Raw genomic sequence first — 24,281 nt, 5'->3', positions numbered from 1 at the left:
AATGTAGGGAATTGACATCTGTAGTATCTGCATTATTTGATTGCTTTCTCCAAAAATTAAATTTCCTCAAATCAAAAAGCTATTTTTCTTATAAAAAATATATAATTTGATATCTTTACATTGGATATCTATGTATTACTTTGTTTACTCAGTGGATATGTGATTCCAAAATAGGATGAAATAAATAACATAAATAAAAGAACAGGGTTGGGTCGGAGATGTGGTAATGGGAACAAGGTAATCACACTGAGTTTAATTCATACGCCAATATAAATTCCGCTGGTGGCACTAGTAATAATTAGTATTGGTAGGTGGTAGAATTAGCAGAATACACTTTTCTTTTTTTTATAAGAACCAGTAAACATTTTTTTGATCGATTTCAGGCTCAAAATGTTCTTATTTTTACACAAATTTAAACCATAGAAGACAATAGTACAGAGGGTATTACACAGTCACAGCTATTGCACATTAAGGTACAGATGAGATTTGTTTTGTTTTTTTTTATTTAAAAAAAATTTAAAAACCTCATTCGGCATTTTACCTTATCCTCAATGTGTTCTTATTTTGTTCTTAATTTTTAAGCAATTTCAGCCTCAGTGTTCTTATACAAAAAAAAGTGTAGTACATTATAGGCCTACATAACAATCGGCATTAATTTTAAAAGTTAAAATACTGACTAATGAAAGAATTCCTTGTATAAATAATAAAACATCTGATCAAGAACACAAGACTTCAGGGACACCTGAGTGCATGGTATACACCTGAAAGTGCCGGAGTACAAGCATCAAGGGGCACCCTGGGGACATTTATGTATAGAGTATACAATTCACGAACATTAACATATTACTACATTACAGCCTCTGGGCAAGGTGAAAATCAGAGGGCATGTCAATCAGCCACAATCCAGTTATTGCTTCGAATGCATTGCTGCAAAATATCTATAGTAGTTTTACATCATATGATATACACAATTATCACACTGTTAATATAAAAAAATGCAGATAGGCTGACGGCAACAAATATGTCAAATAATCATAGCATTGCAAGTTGTAAATTACAAAACTGTAATTTTTGATAGTTAATATGAAGTGAATTCTATATTTGTCACATGAAATCTATCTCTCCAAAGCCTCATATTTTTCTCACAACAGTATTCAGTTTCTTTATAGTTGCTTATTCATAAATATTAATACTGTGCCAATCTACGAGACAATCAATTTTACTCAATGCCACATTAAACTAAGCTCCTATTTACAATATAATACTAAAATAGAATGAAAATATATTTATTACACTAAACTGAACTTTTTGTAAAATTAATTTCAGATGAATGTTAAAATTAAAGGTAAATTTGAAATCATATTAATGGAACAGTTCCACTAAAACATAGTTTTCATTTTTAGAATGAATTACAATGATAATAATTTGATATTATAATTACTCACACCATAAATGTAAGGTTACATACAAGGGAGACAGAATTAGTTCTCAAACCATTGCTGTTGTTTTCAGGAATCAACAACTATGGAAATAAGTTAAATACTATTTTCAATTTTTCATTCTCATCCAACAGAAAGTAACCTGCTACTTTTATGATTGAAATAAAAAATGCAAATTACACCAGCCATGAAGAGCCATCTCAAGAGGTCGGCTTTGCTCTAGTAATGCAAAAAAGCAGAAATCGCAAATTGTTGGCCCTGAGCCATTCAGGCCTCAATCCTACTTTCAGAGTGTTTATCAGCTTAGTCTAAGGTGCCACCAAATCCAAAAAGAGAAGGTGATGTGGCGTAGCGATTTCTATTCAAGTTCTGAACCGTGCGGTCGTGAGTTCAATCCACATACTGACTATCCCTGCCCAGCCACGCCTAGATACCCAAGCTTATACTGTTGACGGGCTTTGAAGTGGTTCATGCTTTTGTTACAGCCATAGTTGCAGGTACTTTTAAAGGTTTATAAATAAAATATATTTTGTGGCTGCCTTCCATTAAAAAAAGGAAAAAATGGTATCACAATTTTAAGGCTAGTTCAAAAGCATTATTACCAATGATTACACCAAAAAAACAATTTTTGGCAACTAATAGTAATTCCCATCCCATGAACAGTATGTGAATATCGGCTTTGATAGTCAGTGCAAGATAAAAATTTCCTTAGCGTAACATGGTCCTATGATAGGTTGCATTAATAAGGCTTTAAGTGTGGAATTAACTTTCTACTTTAGAGACAATATCAATGACTTTAGGAATTACAGGTACAAGCAGGTGAGCATTTTAACCACTACGCTTGATTTATGGGTCTTTTTAGTTCAATTTGAATGTCTTGTCTTGTTAGCATCTCATGTCTTATTATCTCTATGGAGCCCTCTTCAGTCCAGAGTAGATAGATTTATCAACTACGACAGAATTACTTGCTTCATTTATGAACAACCCATCAAGGTAAAAAATATTTCCAGACTGAAATTTTATTCTACAATTACTCTGATAAACTGCACATTAAAAAAAAAAAAAAATAATAATAATTTAATTTCAAAATTGCATGGTAAAAATCTTAAAATGGTATGATTTATATCACATGTAAACAAAAAGATCTCTTGGGGGAAAAAAAAGGTTTAAGAGCGCTATAAAAAAAAAATCAGATGGACCAGAATATAAATTAGAGTTTGAATTTATTATGTAGACATTAACAAAAACATAGAAATTATAGAAATTATCCTCAGATGACATTGTAGAAAAATCCTACTCCATTTGAGAGGCTATATTATTAGATTAGTATTGCAATATACTTTGGTTGTCTAATCTATTTTATTCCCGATTTGGGATTTCGACATCTGGAATCAGAATAGGGTCACAGTATGCCAAGCAGTTTACTATTAAACAGCTGTAACCAATGACAATGACTTGAAATTAGGTTAGAGGACAATTAGGCAAATGTAACCTCCACCCAAGCAGAATACAATAAGAGACAAATTAAAAGTCATGATGATTGAGCTAATAAGAATAAATAATTATAAATGATGGTCCAAACATCCTCAATTATAAACTTAATAAAGTTAAGTTGATAACATATGTATACATATAAGAAATATTATTTAATTATTTAAAAAATAATAGGCCTAATAATAATAAATAATAAATGAAAATGCAGAAAAGACTGCAACTCTTCGAAGGTGGAAATGGCACCGCGAGCAGCTGACTGAGATGGATACGTGTGCCTTATAAGATGTCGTTATTATTATTAGAATAGCAACTTGCACAGTTAAGATCATCTCATAGTCACAAAAGTTAAAATATTATAATCTGAAAATAAGCCTTGTGTCAATAGTGTATAAATCAGCATACAGTAAAATGCCATTTTACATCGAGTTGGTTATTTTGTTTTGAAAATAAAAACTAAAATGCTGTCATTGGTTTATTATAAAATATTTACATAAAATAATAAAAGTTCCTATATTCACATTACTGTATAAAACTAACTTAAACTAAATACTAAAATGTTGTAGTTGGTATATCATAAAATATTTAAATTAAAATGTTCCTATATTCACATAAGGTTACTGTATAAAACTACTATGTCATGTTTTTAAAGTGGACAGAGAGGTCAAAAGAAGTCAACACAGCAATTGCTCTTTACCTGAACAAATAATTGAAATAAAAAACTTAAGAATTACCTTCTTAAATACTCCTACTCAGTTAGAAATGGAATATTTTCAATTGATAGAGGAAGAGGGAGGCGTAACAGCCCTTAAAAGATGACTACGAAAGCTGGATAAGATCGAAGCCTCTCTGTCATGTGGCGTCATCAATCCTCCGTTGTAAATCCCGGATTAGGGTTTCAAACGAGCACACGGCATACGTCGTCAAGTGAGTTCAGTAACGAACATGTTCCAACTGTTTACTACTTCCCTAATAAGCGTGAAAGTTGAGGATTTTTTCAAGAGCCCTAGATAGATAATGCCACCTAAGCCGACCTTAAGCTTATTCGTCCGCGTTAAAACTTCTTAAGATGTAGTCGAGAGAGTCGGTGACAAGTCCTCGATCCGAGCCAAGTGGTTGGCATTAGTGGGCAGACATTTCAATGCGAACAACTTTATGTGCACTTCCTCTCAAATGGATATTATAGGCCTATAATAAATATAGATTAGTTCCATTTTGTGTAAGTGTAGTTTCATTGTTTTCTATTTATATGCAAAGATGTGTATCGACCATACTATTTATGTATACACAAGGACATTTATTATTAATTATTAAAAATAATTACAGTAAAAATGTAATGAATTTCAATATGTCAATAATAGTAGAAACTATACCAATTGGATAAATTTATTAAATATTATTTTTTTTAATAATATGGATTCAGAGAAAAAAAAACCAAAACTAAAAACATCAATCTTCTAATCTACTGTAGAAAAAAACATTTAGTATAGAATATAGGAAACACTGTTGAGTGCAAACTGATTCTGGAAAAATTAAGACTATCATATTTCCAAGGAAACTGCACTGCACAATATTACCAACATCCTTAAAATGAACGATCCAAAATTGATCAGAACTGACAAGTAATTATAATGTTGATGTTTCAGGCAATTAGACCGGACATTGAATAATAAATCTTTAATTAATGGCATGTAATATGTGATCTTAACAAGCAAACAAACTATAAGTTCTTAAAAAAAATTCTATGTAGATGCTAAAACCTATGGCCTACGTGGCTGTTGTAAAGGGGTTGAACAAGCAGATAGGCAAATCATTTAATGTGTGTGGTTGGGTTAACTATTAGTACTTAAGCATAGGCAAGCTTCCTACGCTATGTTTGCTTGGGTGAACTTAAATACTAGGCTAGGAACGATGTTTAATGGTTAAAACAAAAAAATGCGAATGCTATTATAGACATATACTTACAAATCAACATGTTTATATAACTAGGAGGTAAACACAACAATTAAATTCCACTATATCCATCAGCTTTCTGTACCATTATGAAATGACTAGAAGCAAAACAGTGATCAGATAAATGGAGGGTTTATTCCGAGATACGATGTGAGTAAGACATGAGTAATTCCTCAATATAGCAACAAAACATGAACCAGGAAAAACAGTTTGATAATAATAATAATTCACATAAAAAGAAAACAGAGATGAAACAACAACCACGCTTAAAGATAACACAGCAAGCTTCAAGTCTATTCTTGGCTGCGAGAAACAAAAACAATAGCTTGCTCAAAATCCAACATGAGTAATAAAACGGCCATCTAACATTAATGCCATCCGGTGGAGTAACTAAAGGAGAGCGTACAGACTAATAGTCCAATGACGAGCTCTAACAACACCAATCTGTAGTTGTTGATTTTCAGGGGTCTAGCATAATAAGCGAACTAAGGTGTTATGCCTGTGTTATTCACCATGTGCGTTCGTCTGGATTATACTCAGCCTTCTACTAGTCCCCTGAGAAGACTTTTCATTACAACTATGATCTCCAACTAATTCCCCGAGAAATTTTTCCATTAAATGCCGGATTTATGTGTAGAGTTCTCCCTAAGCCTCAAATTCCTTTCCAGTAATACCTGCTGAATGACTGGATCCGGACGGATTTGAGTGTGGTTTAGATATTTTTGGGATGCAAATTCCGCAAATAATATTAACACACACATAGGTCATAAGTCACAAACTCCCAATGGTTTTAACATTTGACCTGTTTACTGCTTCAATCAGAGGAAAAATCCTAAAAAACAAGCCTAATTTATCATAGTTTTGGTTTGAGGTAATGAGGATTAAATGATTTGAAATTATTTAGTAGCAAATATTTAATATAATTGCATTATAATCATTGTTCTAGATATGACCCAATTTTGATCAATTAGAAAAAACAAACATAAATGATTACATTTCTCTTAGGCCTACCACAGTGATGAAATATAGGAAATAAATCATTCACCCCATACCACAAAAAAAAAAGAAAAAAAAAAAAAAGAGAAAATAAACCACCTTTCTGATATTTAGTGATCAATGGGTAAACTCTTTATAAAAGAAATGTAGTAAACACATTATAGAATTTAGTAAATTTATAATTATAATTAAAAATTACATGTTTGTCATTTGTTTTGACTAGGATGATGAAGATGCAAATATAAGTAATGGATAGTAAATGTACGTAGCTATAAACAACTACAATGAATAATTAATAATTATTATTAATCACCTTTCACTTTTTATTAACTTGTAAAAATATCTTTAACCTGGCATCAACATAAATGACTTTGCTCAATTGCTAATTGATATTCAAAATCAAACTTAATTATGAAGTTTTATGAGTCACTCTCTAAGCCATGCAGAATAACTTAAGTGGAATTCTTGCACGCTCATGTGGTTACTGCACATATTCAATGCTCAGTGGGCATTTCTAGCTAATCACTGCTTGTACAGCATAGGATGTTTATATTTACACCATGCATTAAAAGATGAATTGTGGCTCACTGTATAAAATGTTGGAAATACAAATTCATATTCAATTCAGTCTTTTCTGTCAAACATAGTAAAATATTTGGTTTGAAACTCTAGTTTGTTTGTTCACAGATAAAAAAAAAAACTTATTTATACAATTACATACATACATACAAGTTCATATTATTACAGTTGTGTTTTTGTCATTTTTTAATATATCAACAAGAATAACGTGACCTCCATCTCTCCCGTCATACACAAATTAATCTAAATTATTTAATTTTCTAAAATTAATATGTAGCTTGTACCTTGACCTTATCCATCAAAATAAATTAATATGATTAATATAAAAACTTGGAACATAAGTTAAATTTTCCTCTACAGATTTCTTTTTCATAAAGGAGTATTTTGACCCTGACTTGAGAGACCTAGGAAAGGAAATAACTAGTAAATGTTTACAAAATAATTCATTATTATTATATATCACAAGGGAATGGGGGTCTCTCTAAAAGAGGCCAAAATAACATCAAATTTTGCAGATCTAGAACAACAATACCATGTAACAAGTTGCGAGAAACATGTTAAATTAAGTTGCCCCTGGATAATTAACTTTTAGGAATAATAATTTATGTTGCTAAAAATATATATCTATAAAAAAAATTACCAGCTCCTTTAATCCATTTCGTAAACATTCCATATAAAAAACACCTTCCATTTATATTTCATCTGCTTTTTTTTTCTTGCCATTAACTGTAATCTTTAACTAATCTCCGATTTCAGAGTATATATTATTTGATATAGGGCACAGTGTGACCTTCATCGGCGAATGCTCTCACGTGTGCGGATGTCGACTTCACTTAGTGAATTTCCACGTGTGTTCAGTATAGTCGTTGAGATGGACAACACTATTTATCATTCCGTTAAGATTAAGAAGAAAAGAACTGGATGCTATTAACTGCTAACATCCATTCTTAACAACCACTTAACATGGCTTTTCTTGATCAAAACGATAGGCTTCGAAATTGTCTTACAGTAATTGTTTCGTTAATTTTCATAACCATCAAGGATTGCTGACAATTCCAAAGGATTACGTTTTTTTGTAGTTGTTAATAAAGTACTTAAGAAAAATTCTATTTCACTTTTATACAGGACAAAATAATGCAATTATCAGTCTTTCTTTGAGTTTAGAATCCTGACACTTCCAGGAAGGGAATCTGTTTCTAACTCCACTCCAGGCTTCTATTTGGACTTTTGGTGGTTTTTGTTGCTTCCACAATATTATTAGGAATGTAAAAAATTTTAAAAAAACCCCTAAAATTATAGGCACAAAATATTTTGTACTATAAATGATATCTTGTAAAATCCCATAGTACAAAATATGTTAATTTATTCACAAGATATTGAAATGTTTCTATGATAAGTGGAAAATTTATGCAATAATAACTTAAATTCTTCAGCAATTCTTGCAAAAAGCAAATATGTAGGCCAACTAGTACTGGTACTGGTACAAATAGCCGTCTTTTCAAAGACATTTGGCAGACATTGACTTAAGGTTGTCATTATGTACAATAATAATGTAGTCAAATTTGCATGATACCTGATATATAATTAATATTCAGGAATTTTTAAATAAATTCCTCAACTTGTGGCACAGAAATTCTGGATATGGCCCATTGGTACATACATTGCCGACACAAATATACTGATGCACTTGTTTTATGTTTTAAATAGAAATTGTACCGTACTATATAGATTGTGTGTCACTATAGGATTTATAAGTTAAATACTGAGTATATATTGCTACGAAAATGAACACAGATATATACCAATACATATAAACTTTACGATAGGCTTTCTGATACAGATACACCCAAATGCTTGCTAATAATCATTAATGTTCTGAAAACTCTTACAATAAAGATACTAATGACCGCTTTAATCTTCATAAATTATCTCCCATTCAGCATAGATAGTAATATTTCTCTTCTTGTCATTGCCAATTTCTTGAATGCAACTTCATATTGAAGACTGGAAACCCTAGACTATCACTCAATATGCCACCGCAGGATCTGAAATATATTCTTTGCAATGTACACCGCTAATCTACAATTTCCAAGCTATATACTAAATTGAATATGACAATACAACAGAGCAATATGCCAGTTATAGTCCGAAGCATTAGAGACAAGACCGTAGGAAAAACGATCCAATTTTCTAGACTTCATTTTTGCCATAATTCCTTTAATTTTTAATAATGGATTCAAATAATCTGTGATATTAGAATGTCAAAATTTATAATCCGATTGTATCGCTAAAGACGGGAGGAATAAAGATGGATACAGGACATATTTCTCAGAGGAATTGGATACTACTAAAAAATTCATAAGTAAAAAAATATAAATTGATCTGTTTCAGAGATACACGGCATGGTTTCGGGTAAAAACGGAACTCTATTAAAAAAATATCACTGATCTAAGGAAGCAGGTTGCAACGTAGAATATTAATATCAAACCATGTCACAGATAAATATGTATATAATAAGGATGCTGATTATGATGATGACAATGATAATAATGGATGATGGTTATAGGCCTAATCATTAACAATATTGACGATGATATTAGTAATGGATGATGATGAAACCATATGTCAGATTATGTAGATGTTAATGATGATGATGACGATAATAATGAATGATGGTGATAATCGTTAACATGAATGGTGATGATAAGGATGATATTGGTGATGGATGATGATGATATTTAACAAGGAATGGAAATATTGATGATTGAAAACAGTTCATTGTCCTGAGAAAAACATGAATGTGTATGATTAACAATAAGCATACTAAGAACAATGTTTTCAAAATTGATTAATTTTACTAGTTTTGTTGTAATTCCCTAAATATATATTTATATATTTTTAATGTTTCTCAATTATATTTTCAGAAAATTATATTGAAGATTACTTGGAATAATTTGATTTATACCTATTTTAATGATGCAGAAGTATTTTTTTTTTAATGATGTAGAAGTATATAAGTAAGGAAAATTGAAATCAATACATTTAAACAGAAAAGGTGTTTCATAAATCAAAGCTGTAAGACAATTTTCATGTAAATATCAAGATAATTGACTTAATAGTCGTTAGTTTAAATAGGTAAGTATTAAACTATCTAAATCCCAGTGCATTTCAACATTTTATGTGCAATAAAATGAGCAGAAAATCGAATCAATCTGAGTCGCAAATTGTACGCTGTTTAATCTCTGATGTAGAATTGCAATGTAGAAAATGCATGAAATAAATGAAATTGGAATTGTATAATCCATACCACGATCAATGTCTAGTCGTTACTCTTCTCTGACAGTTTAAGCCGCAATCAAACCTCAGAAACAGAATGTAAATAAAAGGAGAATGGGTGTCAGCCAGGTTGAAGACTATCTCCTAATGCTTGAACAAGTATGTTTTTATCCATCTCTAATGCTGGCATATGTCATTCTGCTGCTTGTTTGGTTTACGCGTCCTTTAGAACATAAATTGCTGGATTTTAGGAGACAAGAGGGGAGCATATTCTTCCCGTAAATGACAAGTAGAATAATTGATACGGCACTTTAAATGGCATTCTTTACCGGAGGGACCGGTCGTAAATGAGAGCTACACCTCTGGAGGTCTGTGCAAAGACTCCCGGCGGAGCGATAGCTCGCTGAGCCAACTTAGCCCTGCAAATGAGGTGGGATATAAGCGTCTCGCTGGGATTATCCAGGTTTTTAGGTGGATTAAGTGTCAATATTTCTGGCGAGAAGTAATGTGGACTGAAGTACATAGCTTTGATCTCCTATTAAGGGTGTTGAATGATGGCGAGAGAGGTATTAGAAAGAATGGCAACATGAAATACACCTAGTAACACTCTAAACAGGACAAGACAATTATATTTCCCAAAGGGGATCAATGTTAATGATGGTACTCTACAGAATATAATACTTTATATCTTTAGTGTAATTACCAAACACATTTTCTCTGCAAAATATATTACATAGAAACAAAAATAGACTATACAATACTGAAATGAAACAATATAATATCTATTCCTTAAAATTCAACAATTATAATAAAATAATATTAATTTATATAAAAAATTGAGACAACAATAATTATTGAGTTGAGAATATATTGCATATATTTGTCTGATTTCATCAAATGATTCACTGAATAAACTATTGCCCCTGCCAATTGTTATTTATAATCATAAGCAGGAGGTCTACATAAAAATGCATCTATACTTTATTTAAAATGAATTAAAATACATTTTAAATATTAAACCAAATACCATTCCAAAGGATAAGTTCATAAAAAGGTCAACCACTTTTATCATGATAATCATCATCAAACTACCTTTATATATAGGTCTATAGCTATTGAAATCCAATTACTATATTGCTTAACTAATTAATAGGCAATATATAAATAATAAAGAACCTTACGATCTAGAAAAAAAAAATCCATAATAATTATATAAATATGAATAAATGAAAATAGGAGATGAATCATACTGATTTTGTTCATTTCCTTTTACTCCTACGATAAATAATTATATAAGTCCAATTGAGCTGATGCAACATTGCAATCACATAAACAATAGTAAACATTAATTACTTAAATCCAAATTCCACTAAAAAATTAAGCCTTTTACATATTTGTTACTATTACTACAGAAATGCTTTGATTTGGCAAAAATATCAATTTGGCAAAAGGAGTTAAAATCCTTATTATGGATATTATGCTTTAATCCTGAAAGCCTTGCAGTTATAGCAAGGAATAATTGAGTGTAATTATAGCTATTAATAGTGTTATTTTATTTCGCAGAATGCTAAGCAACAAATTAATAGGTTAAGTGATAGTCTAACAACAGCTGGCAAACTGTTGCCTTATGAACTGCAAGTTGCATTCTCTCCCCTCAGGGCCTAGACCATAGTCAAAGTGAAGACACAGCCAGGGCAGGGCCATGAGGCATAATTGGCCTTCAACACCCCAAAGGAAAAAAAATGAAAACAATTATTCAAAAAAAGCTGTACACATAATCTATCTTCAGATGGTTTTGCCAATAAACAAATGGATACAAGGTTAATTTGTAAATGCAAATTATAAATAAAATGCACGTGTTAACAAAACTTATAAGCCTGTGAAAATCAATACTGAAAGTTGTACCAGTAGAAAACCGACATGTATCTTTTTTAGTTCAAGTAAGATAAAACTATGTCCCACTAATATTAAAAAAAGGTCATAAGCCATTAAATAGACGACATTGTATTCCTATTTTAAAAAAAAACTTCATCATAATGAAAAATTGTCTACCGTAAGCTATTAAAAACATGCCGACTACTGGCGAAGAAGAAATCGGTTGCCAACTAACCTTTAACGTAACATGTTACATACAATGTTCCTGTGATAGCGCTCATCTACTAGTCAAAGGGTAAATGTGCAGAAAAGAATCAATACGCACAATGAGGTAGTTATCGATTCTAACGAAACGGTTGATGAGCTACTTGTGCCGGTTAAAAAGCTGTCCTAATCAGAAAAACAATTCTTCTACGACAAACCACACTCCAAATCTAACAAATCTATTCACTCTGTGTTGATGCCTTTGGGAGTGAAAGAGGTGAGAACGAGTCACAAAGCCATACTGTAAATAAGTTGAGTCCACTACACCAGAGTAAATATTCACGGATGAAAGAAGTTCGGGGTTTGAGTGTTTAGGCTTTCTCTTTCAGTGTGTGCTTTGATAGCCAAAAACAACTCTCGCCCTACTGGTTTAAATGTCAAGGTAATGAAACTCAAACTAAGCATTTGCTCAAGATGTTAAAGTTTGTATTTGGAACAATTGAGTAAGAATACATACTTAGGCCAGGAATTGTGCAAGCAATGTTCTGTTTTGTTTAAGGCATCAGGAAGGCTTAAACCCTTGTCACCACAACAGTATATGGTCAACATCTAATTGCCTGGGTAAACATATTTCAGAAAATAACAATAACAATGCAAAGCTGCAAAATCCACATTTCTGGCACTTTTAAGTGTTTGCATATTTAAGTGATGGATTGACTGAAGGATATGTTTGTTTATGTGGGTTATCTATGAAAAATCAAGACTTATTGTACACAAGTCTTTTCCAGAATTTTCTCCCGTAATTTTTTGTCAAAATGATAATAATCCAGTCAGGAAATGCCACCATTTCAGGTATTTCGGTGACGTATCCAGAGAATTAGGCCTACGCAAAATAAAATTATATATATATATTTTTTTTTTTCTAAATAAGCACACCTCATGTTTTTCACAATCCAATTATTCTCAAGAAGTGTAAACTTACATGATAAATAAATAGGACACCTTACTTATAGTCCTAGAGTACCATTCATTATCCCATTATCTCCCCCTTCCCATATGAAATGTCATGGCTCAGAGCATTGAGTTTCCATAATCACTCCTGCTTAGCAATATAGTAAACAACCTAGAAAATTATAAACGACTATATACTCCTGTCGGATATGATTTATTAATGTAACACAAACACACACCTTTACTTGTATCTCTTTTGCCATTTATGTTAGTCTAGAGAATTATAAGCACTTATTACTATAAATCAACTTCCCAAGGACCTAATCCGTGGCATTCAATTACTAGGGATGCAGAAACCATAGAGAACACACTCAGAAACAAAGACATTTGCTGCAACAGCCAAATATCTGTGCATAGAAACATACTGCCAAAATTACACCAGCAAACATTATCTATATATATGCTTAATATAGTATGAGTTTTAGTAAATAGTATTCATTATGTAAATTTTTGCAATACTTGAATCCAATGGTGTTAAATATATATTTTTTAAATATATATTCTGATAAAAATATGAAACTAATAAAATGAAATATTGTATGAAGAAAATTATAAGAAAAACATAATTTAATTACTAAACATTTTTTTTAATGATTTACATAATATCTAGTGAATTTGACAATAAATTATTAAAACATAGGCCTATTGTAACTATTAATATTTTCTCTAAATACAATCTAATATATTATATTATATTTTATAAGTTTGTATCAAATAATGATTATGTACATCACAGAGGATAGATTGTAGCTCTCCACAGATAAATCATTACAACCAATAAAATGAAACCTGAGAGTAGCAGTTAAATTAAATAAAACATCAAAGATTTTGGTACTTTTAGGACTTAGTTATTAAACTACCAATTGAGTACCATGCTCTTCAATCCAGGATTAGTTATATAGGCCTATATATGTTATCTATATTCGCTCGCAATCAGATTGAAGCCAAATAAGGCATCTTCTTGATCTCTACCTGTATGCTGCTCAACAGCCTCTTACAGTCAAGTGTTGTGATGGTCCTAAAAACATCTACCAGCTCTCGAGTTGCGAGCAATTAGTCTAGGAATCATCGAGGCATCTGATCCGTAATCGGAATGAAGCACTTGCGGTAACAAAGATTCTCAACTGGACGTTAAAGACAGCAAAATACTTGCAACAGTCGTAAGAGCATCAATGGTAGCACTTGACCTTGGTCACGGCAATCACTTGACCTTCAGAACTATAACTTGCTCAAGTGTCTTTAAATAGATTATTAGATTCGACAGATTACCACCGGCAAAAAGAAATTTCAAATGAAAGTTACATTTTCTGCGCAAGACATGTGATGCTTTCAATTCTATGTTATTTGAATTGATATATAATATAGAAAAAAAAAATTAAAAGATCAAAGATAGGCCTATATAATTGCTCCTTCGACAATATTGTTGATGATGACAATAAAAGAACCCGAATAAATAACGGTAATGATGCCAATGGAGACGGCTCTGATGAAGATGATGGCGATGACTATAGAGATTAAGTGTGATCGATATTTGAACCTAATGCATTCAGTAAAAATTTTATTGGGGAAAAAAAATCTAAAAGCTGAAGACACAAAAAAATGACATTCTTATTTAAAAGATATGGCTTCTCATAAATATTAATGTGAAAATATAACGCAATGTGTGTACACGCGTGGCTTTGTGTACGTGTGGTCGCGTATGCCAGCATATTTATGTGTGTGTGTGTGCATGCCCATATCTGGTCATGTCTATATGCAGTTAGTTTAATTCAATTCAAATAGATAATGAAATCTTTTGCCTATGGATAAAGTCAATGACATTATTAAAACATGTATTCGATCAAATAAGATTACGTTAGAAATAATTGATCATGGTGATTTTTGTGTGGATCACGCACTATTTGAAGACATTTCAGGAATAAGATACTAAAAATTGAACAAAGGTGTAAGTAAGTTGGAGAGTCTATAGGCCAATTAAGTCCCATAATTTTGATTACTTCTTTAATTGCCAATTAAGTCTTTAGGACAAAAGATACGAAGTAATGTCAAAAGCAATCACTTTGTCATGGCCATTGCAAGACGCGCAAAACCAGCTATAATTTTTAAACTTGTCTCACACAAATCAAGTTTCAGAGGTTTGATACTAAAGCAGATATCTTACAACCGGACAAGCATAGGTAGCAGTTCGCCAGAAGGCTGGAGATATCATTAAAAATACAATTAAAATTTGAAATAGTTATAGTTATTTTATGCTACAGTATTTAATTCTGGCAAAGCCTGCGAAATAATACAATCCTATTTTATTTTCAAAAGGAGTAGACCTACCACATTTTTAGTTGACGCAAATAATATCTGTTTTAATTAGCCTAACCCATGTCATTATAACTACAGCCAATATTAGAAGTGTGAATACGACATAAATGTCCTTGAGAATATCTAAAATAAACCAAAAATATGACTAAGCACATTGCCGTATTGTTCCGCTCGTCATTATGCAAATTTGTATCTTTATGTGGTACCACTTCAAATATACTATGCATCTTTTGTTTGACTTTTGTTATGGTAGCTATAGGCCTCCTACATTATTAATCTTGCAACCAACAACTCAAGGACATGTTGCTTAATATTAATATAGGAATAAATAAAAAACATCCATAAAAACATAAACCTTAACCTTCATACTTCAACCGAACAAAAATTTGAATATATATTAAAAGATTTTTTTATCCTCCATTTTAAATTCATTTACATGGTTGTGTGAATAAATTATAATTAATGTTTTCTGAAAAAATATAACAGATCTCTAAAAAGATTATGAAGACAACCAGTCAAATAAAAATTTCTTTTTAACCCCCAAATTTGAAGCAAGCTATGTATCCTCAAGTATGTATATATTCATGTAATCCTAGCATATGCTTACAGTAGATGTGTGACTATAGCCATATTTCTGGAGAAAAAAAAGCGAACGAGAAACATGAATTGCTTTTATTTGGCCTTCTACTCAAATATCATTGTAAGAGCAATCAGAAACATATCAGTTCTTGTTCATGAAATTAAAAAAAAAAACTACAGTTACTGTATCTACTTCAAAATCAATATACTCTGTTAATTAACGACATACAAAATTAACCATCTAATCTAACTGTCAATTATACATATTATCTTTATAAATATGGATATCAATTTTTATATTCCTAGGCCTAGTTTGATTTCTCTTCATTTTTTTTTTATTAAAGTCAGGAAATAGTCCTGGTACATCAATCATGTATGAACTAATAATACCTCAAATTGGAAGCGACTTATTTTCTTAAAGGATGCTGCTCATTCCCTTATGTGCTATAGATATGAGCATTATGGATCAGAATGTTTATATTTATGAGGCATGATATTTTCTAACAACAGGCCTGTAAATTGCCTAAATAAAGTCATGATGACATCACATTATGACCATATATAGGCACATCATGACTATATATGGGCATACAACATTTTTTTGTCAAATAAAATTTTATAGTCTGGACAGGGCTTTAACAATATTCTGTGCTTGCCAATCACATGAATGATAGACTAGGATGTTTATACTTAAAACAGGCATGAAAACAAACCCACTTTTAAACAAGTGCAATTTATGTTTTATACATTTTACAATAATTTTATGATCTGTTGTTAATTATTATTACACTCTTCTCTATTCATACTATTTTCATTATTAAAATATTAAATAAAATTTATTTGAATATATTCTCAAGAATCTTGCTTTATAAAATAGTTTATTTACAGTGTGGCCAACCCCAATTTATAATGAATATCTCTGCTAATGACCACGACTTATACAGACTAAGGGTAGCCTGCTAATGGACGAGAGATTACGTGTGTAAATGCCAACCACGCATTATTTTTTGTTGGCGTAATAACATACCGATTATAGATGATCACATAACATAAGAGTATGTCGGCGTAATAATACACTAATTACGGACGATAATATAACGCAACAGTATTTCGTAAGGCTAAGTGCACAAGTCCACAGAGTTGACTCAATTTGAAAACTTTCAGCGACCCGCATTTGCCAAGCCAAGCTATGTCCTAAATACATATTTCAGATGTAATGATGTGTAGAATCCGATATATATGTAGTACGCTAAAAGTGAAATACTAATTAAAATTGTAATTTTAGTGTCAATCAGCACTATATAAATACCGACATATTATTATTTATTATTAATCATGCAAAAATTGGAAACAAATTTTGAAGTACAGAAATTAGTCGTCTGACCTATGCAAACGACCGAGTTATTACGGGATGCGGCATTTTCTTATGATATATCTGATACATGCTGAGAATATTTTAAAAGGCACTGTATAGAACAAACTGTAAGCACAAAATATTAGATATAGATGTAGACATAATTTATTGTCACATCAATAAAAATGCAAAACTCTGAATTTATTTGAGTACCTATTAGGCATATGGTTCAAGTTTCTGTTATTAGTTAAAATTATTTGCATATTTAAATTAATACTTTTTTGGTCATCAAACTGATGACAAAACAATTTTTTTTAATTTACAACAAAAAAGCGAACAAGCTGAACTACAGTACAAGAAAAATACATACATTGACAAAACCGGAAATGTTTCCAAAATAAATATATAAAGTACAAGATCTATATCAAAATTGCAGTTAATTTTTTTTTAGATCTTTCATGGTAAGCTAAGAGAGCTCATGAAATAATAAAGAAAATATGTTGAAATTAATTTTAAGAGAATCAAAGGCAAGAATAACCATCTTTATCCTCGTGTCAATAAACTTACCCAGACTATATATCAGTCAATTTGGATGGCGCGTCAATGCGACCTTTATGGTAATAATAAATGTGTTTTTTTAAACAACAAATGGTAGGGGCGACTAACGATTTCGTTGTGGTCTTTATCGACATTTCTAATAGGACACCAACTAATTAACTGTTTTAATCTTTAAACGAACACTCGTGTTCAGAAGCTTATGTGGTTGAGTCACCGAACTATGATTTCTCGCCGGTCAATGCAGACAAAAATCGGCCACAAAAGGTTCTAGGTTGTATGACTTTCATCATGTATTGTTTGCATACAAGTGGGCATAAATGCAGGAAAAAGAAACAATCGTAATTTGAAACCGATCGATAATAATCAAGAAATGAATTCCTACTGCTGTCAATTGTGGACGCGGTGTCAGTGTTTGGAAATGCGATGAAGCGAACTCTATCAATAACATTCTAAAAACTTGTTTCATGTTGATTTTGGGTCACCTCATATCTGGTTTCATTCACTGTAATTGTGTTACGATAATATACTCAATAACTTGCCATTGCAAATTCAGATATACACAATTCATCAACTCACGCCCATCAATACTCCACATTTCTACAATACTTTAATTAAACATTCATTGATTGGCTGGCCCATTCTGTTCAACCCCTGATCTACAAGTACTTTACTTCGCTGTTATACTGCAACAAGTAGATACAATTATGTTTTTAAAATTATTACAAATTGATAGGTTACACTACACAATTTCATTTACAATCATTTCGAAAATACAACCAGCTGTTATTAATTAAATTAAATAAATTAAGTAATTCTTTAATTAGAAGAGACGAATTAAATATGTACACAAATTTAGGAACTGCTGTAAAAGCAATCAAAAGAACCAATATATAGGTCTTTCTATAGTGAAACAGACACAAATGGCAGTTAAATTTTCAATAAACTACGTTCTACCTTATAAACAATTATATTGTCAGCATGAAGAAGCTAAATCGAATGAATGCAAGGGCTTAAATCCACCAAATATTATATAGGCCTATGGCCCTACTTTTGGCACCTACGACAACAATTCGATCAAGAATATATATGACAACAATTCGATCATGAATATATTCATTTTTAATCAAAATAGCCACTCTCAGTGCACTAGGAATAAATCTAACAACACCTTGATGGAGATAAAATGGAAACTCACTCAAGGCAAGAGAACATTCTTATACCGTGCAACTAAGGCTTGGAATGAACTTCCAAACCAAATTAAAATAGAATTAAATGATCTCCAACTTAACAATTTCAAAACTTTGATAAAAACAGAAAACTAATTATATCTTTCTGACCACCCTCTGTTCTCTTGCCTTCTTTTTAATTCATTTGAATTGGTTCTTTTTTATTTTAGTTAAGTTTCTGTATATTTTTTTTTTATGTTTGTTTTTGTTCTACTTTTTTGTTCATGTGATCCACTAGTGAGATCAGTGCTGCGTCACTGAAAGTGTTATCACGTTAAAGGCAGAATAAATAAATAAATAAATAAATATACAAGGTAAACAGGGGCTTGATAGACTTCAAGTAATCTACTGAGAAAGACTGAAGCCAAGCGAATTACACAATCAGCAGCTACTCCCCACTGCTGTTAGCATGAAAAAGAACGCAAGATAAGTCAAGCTTAAAGTCGATCAACAATGGCAATCACCCCTTGTATTACCCAATTTTTTTCCCTCTGGATACTCTATGCAACAACAAAGCAAACGCTTAATCCGGCATACCATGCTCACAATGAAAGATTCTTACCAGCATTTGCCAACTTCAGATTTAAATTTTCAGGCTGAATCAGTTTACAAAGAATTTGTTAACGTTATTTTTTTTTTCAATCAAGTATGGAAATAAGAGAACTAGGTCATGGGTATTTTTTCTACATAGTATTATTTATCTATGATGTCAGTTGCAATGAATGATATCCTTTAAACCCTTGGGCCTTAACCTCTAACACAGTTTTTTACTTGCCTGGGCCCTCTCTTTCCTATTCCCCTCATCATATTTGCCTGGCCTTCTATAGCAACCTTCACTCTATTCATAGATATAAATAAGTAGGTTAAGTTTTAAGATTCTCAAATAATTTTAGTTTTCCACTTACTTAGCATGTTCGAATAAAAAAAAAAATTATATATATATTAAAAATAACAATATAGCAAGATTAAAAGAGTTTTGTAACAGAGTTAACAAATTTATTATATAAAACAAATTACATTAAAATATATTACATAATTCAAATTTGTGATTTAATATAATTGGCATACAGAATATGGATAAAAAGTGAATAAAATTTGCATCTGACACCAAATACATGCCAAATTTAAACTAATTTAAACTGATGTAGAGACTAATTCCTGATTACACATTCTAACAATAAAGGAATTATACTGCAACAATTGATTGTTAGTCGTACAAAATGTTTGACCTAATTTTAGCATGAAATGCCACCTATCTCAAACATCATATCATGCACCACATTAGCCTCCACTCTAACCAGCATGATTCATACCCCAAATCAGCCTCACCTTTAGGCATAGACAACATTTTCAACAACAAATCATTGCATAACACAATAGATTAATGAAAATACACGATATAATGGCCCTAACACACTTTGCAACAATTATTAGATATCTGTGATGAGACCTGGAAATTGACAATCAAGGAACTAGTTTGAAAATCAATTACTACGCGCACGCAAAATGCAGCTAAATACTAATGACCTATCAGTCAATCTATTTAATAAGGCAATTTGTAGTTTGAACTACGCATGCTCGCATTAAGGTCAGTCGACATAATCACATACATACAACATAAGTTTATGTTGATTGACCATGGATATTATTGGACACGCGAATGCGCAGTTCAAGCCACGAATTGGCATATTATGACTATAAGATTCTGCTTCACAACAACGCAGAAATTTTCAAAGAAATAACGTTGATTATCAATGTGTTGCAAGATGATTTTCAAATCCGTCTAGCAAATAACACTGATATTTGCATATGATTTTTACTTGCTTAATATCCAACACAAATTAACATTCATGGATTTATTCAATATTCAATATTCAACATAAAAAATTTACAAGCAGAAAAGTTAAAATTAAGATTATATCATAAAAACTACAATATTACAATAAATAAAAAATAAATGAGTAAATGAATAAATAAATAACGGGGAAACAGAAGGCAGTATAATGTATTGTAGATGGATCTAAATTGCACATTATTTACATTTCCCTGGTGGGAGACATTAAAAGTACATTAAAAAGCGAAAATACACGATTACAGGTAAAAAAGAATAAAAAGAAATATAAACTAAATTGAAATAGTAAAACTTATGAAATTTACACCGACAGAATGGTGCACATAAAAGACTATTAGGAGGTAAACACGTTGAATTCTGTAATTGACGATGATACAGCACATGACCTCATTAAATGTAACCGTTGGAAATTATCAAACAGCATGACATTAATGTGAACAAATTATGCTGCAAGTCAATAATGTTTGTACATTACTTTAAAATAGAGTACCTTGGTCTAAGGTATCTATTCTCCGAAGCGAAAGCATGATCTACATTAACACAGGCCACTCTATTAAACTGAACATGGCCTGAATTTATATAGTAATTAATACTTAATGTTTTTTTCAGGAGCGCACACCTCGTAATCTAATTTCTCCAATTACATTTGTTTCTGGCACAAGTAGGTCATGTGACAATAATGTCAACGAACCCAAATGTATCTATTCAAAACTCAAACACAAATATCTAAGCCTACCTGAAGAGAGACATTCAAATGAGAAATTCCTAGGCTGCAGTTCACACGCGAAAAGAGTCGTGGCGAGTAGAGCAGGCAGGAGAAATAGCGATACTGCAGGCAGGCTTCAGGCTACCCTATCCTGAGGGAGTATCATTATGCTGATGGGTTTGCTACCCACAATGAAAGAGATTATGCTGATTTATGTTGTATACACATTAGCTACAATGTCAGCCTTGAGGTGCTAAGTTGCAGCTTAGACAGACAAATGACTATGATTAATGTCAGCATAAAAGAAATTGTGCACAACCTGATGGAGTTTGCATCATTTTCAGTATATATACACAACCAAGCAGATCTATTTAACAATACCATTGGGAGTTCGCACAACAATCTCGGTCAAAAACAAAAACTGCCAACCTACAGTATTATCCACAAATCAAAATTAATATAATGTTATTTTGCTGTTTGTTTAGCAGTCTACTGAAGCTATAGTAAATGCGGTACAGTCAAACAAATATATATCACGTTCAGTGGAAATCTGCCTATAATAGCCACTTGACGCATGAGTAGACAGAAGTAAAAATGTGCGTATTAATTTTAATTATGACCGAAAACTATAAATCATGGTCATTTATCAAAATGCCTCATTATACAATAAAAAAAATAATATATAGGGCCTATTATTAACTACCATTAAGAACACTTTTTGCAAGATTAATTAGAATATCCTGAATAAAATGAAAAAAATAATTTCCTAAAGACCAGAACAAAAATGCTTCACATCCGACTATAAAAGGTTTATCACCAATCGTTATTGATGTCAGTCAATGAATTTATTGTTTTAATCCATAAAACCTAATTAAATTGTTTGAACATTTAACTAATCTAGCTGGATCATGAGTCCCCAGTAACAATATAATATTTATGATGTGTTCTGTCAGTCACTTCTCAGTATCAGGTTTTAACTGATAATTTATAGCAAACTACAAGTGTAAAATTTTAGCCAATGATTGAACCTACCAAACTTGTTCCTAAAATCATGTAATGGCTACAAAATGCAATTTCATTTCCTATCTTAACATTTCTCACTCGCGTGAACTGTTTAGGTGGGGGCTATATGATTCTATCCTCTCTCCCTTCATTTAAAAAAAAAAAATTATTTTTTTTGGGGGGGGGGGGGGGTGAGGGCTCGTCCATATCATCCTTGATTCGAACTTGTTCATTATTTGCCAAAGCTAAAAAAAAAAACAAAAAAAACCCAAAAAAACAGCAAAGCAAGTCTAATTGAGCAATTAACAAATGCCACTAAAAAACGAATTATAAGTAATGAGAGTGGTTACTTTAATATCTTAACAGTAACAATCAAAGAATACACAATATATGGCTGTACCATTGTTATGTAAGGTGTTGATATTTTTATTTTTGTTTTTCTAATCTTCATTTGATGTTCTTTTACTGTAAAAGCAATTTCTATGTAACAGCAGCATTACCACAATACGGTTAACAATTTATCTGTATATTGTACCACGATTTATATAATTTTTTTATATCATGTTGACAGAGTACAGTAGTCATCGAAATATTCATTGGAAAACATTATAGTGAGTCAAAAGTCAAAATGATATGTATCAAAATATTTATTACTGTTCCATAGTATACTAATATTGACTGCTCATGAGGAGGATGGTAAAATCTATTGCCCCTTGATGATGTGGAGATCGTAACCATCTTCCCAAAGGCCCAAGGGAAGATAGGCTACTGTCTCCCATCATCGAGGGGCAATAGATTTCACCGTTCCCCGAATCTACAGCAGTCAATATTTGCTTTATATGCCTCATACATAGATTCTACGAGGCCTAAAAAAGTACTTACTTCCTAGTTTAGCCTAGAGGCCTACTAAATAGGGCCTAAGCGATCAAAGAGTGTGTCTAGCTCTTCTTTGCTCATTTACTCAATTTCAATAGCACCCATCTTCATGCAATATTTGTCAAACATTTGCAAGGCATATTCAATTTGTCTTTTGGTGTTTTTGCTATCGGCTTCATCAAGCCTAGGCTAGTCCTTCAACCTGGAGCTCGAACTGACAGCCTCCATAATTATTGTTTATTGTCTACTCACTGGTCCGTGGTGCGGTCAAGGGCCAATCTCATTTGTCATAGAGGTCGCAGTCCCCTCTAGCATCAGTGGGATGGTGGGCCTAGAGTTTGCACCAAACGACAGGGCAAAAAATACTATTTTCCAGGGGAATAGCACTTTCTCAGAGGTATAGTACTTTCTATCGCTTGCTTCTTAACCAATCAGATGGCTAGAATCTGTATGAGGTATATAATATTATACATACCGATATTAAAAGAAAAAATGTGATTGCTTGTTTCATACTTTTATATAAATTTGTTTTGTAGTCTGCAAAGCACTATCCTCCTGATGTTCTTGAGTCATATACTAGTCTATACACCCACATATACTAGTCTATACACCCACATATACATATATACATATATATATATATATATATATATATATATATATATATACATACACGCACACACACACACACATAAAATGTTAAAATTTATGGGTTTTATTAGGTATATTTTTTGGGTATAAGAGTATACCCAAAATAAACAAATGGTAGGCATAACATTTTTTATTAAATATAAAAAATACCAGCAGATTCAAAATTTGAATATTATAAATTTTAACTGTTAATCTAAGCTAAAGCATTACATGTTCCAAATAAAATTAATTCCATTATGGCAACCAGACATTACCTTGACATCAATTAGAACAAGTCCAACTTGGTAATAAACAGCGGCAAGTACAGGAAATGTAATGATGTAGTACAGGTAATTGTTTA

The 24,281-nt window shown here is 31.5% G+C and overlaps 1 protein-coding gene across 1 annotated transcript in view; it reads right to left on the bottom strand.

Annotated features, from left to right (window-relative positions):
- LOC117115724 (autism susceptibility gene 2 protein homolog) overlaps positions 1–21,538 on the bottom strand; it is a 60,923-nt gene extending 39,385 nt beyond the window's left edge. The window contains exon 1 of the mRNA XM_033259648.1: positions 21,443–21,538. The gene's annotated coding sequence lies outside the window, so the exon portion shown is untranslated. The remainder of the gene's footprint in view (positions 1–21,442) is intronic.
- Between the last annotated feature and the right edge of the window lie 2,743 nt (positions 21,539–24,281).

The sequence above is a fragment of the Anneissia japonica genome, unplaced genomic scaffold (assembly GCF_011630105.1).
Source record: "Anneissia japonica isolate Jap-2015-1 unplaced genomic scaffold, ASM1163010v1 scaffold199_len4679917_cov187, whole genome shotgun sequence".
Classification (NCBI taxonomy): domain Eukaryota; kingdom Metazoa; phylum Echinodermata; class Crinoidea; order Comatulida; family Comatulidae; genus Anneissia; species Anneissia japonica.
Note: the sequence above shows the minus strand (reverse complement) of the source record. Positions and strands in the feature narration are given on the sequence as shown.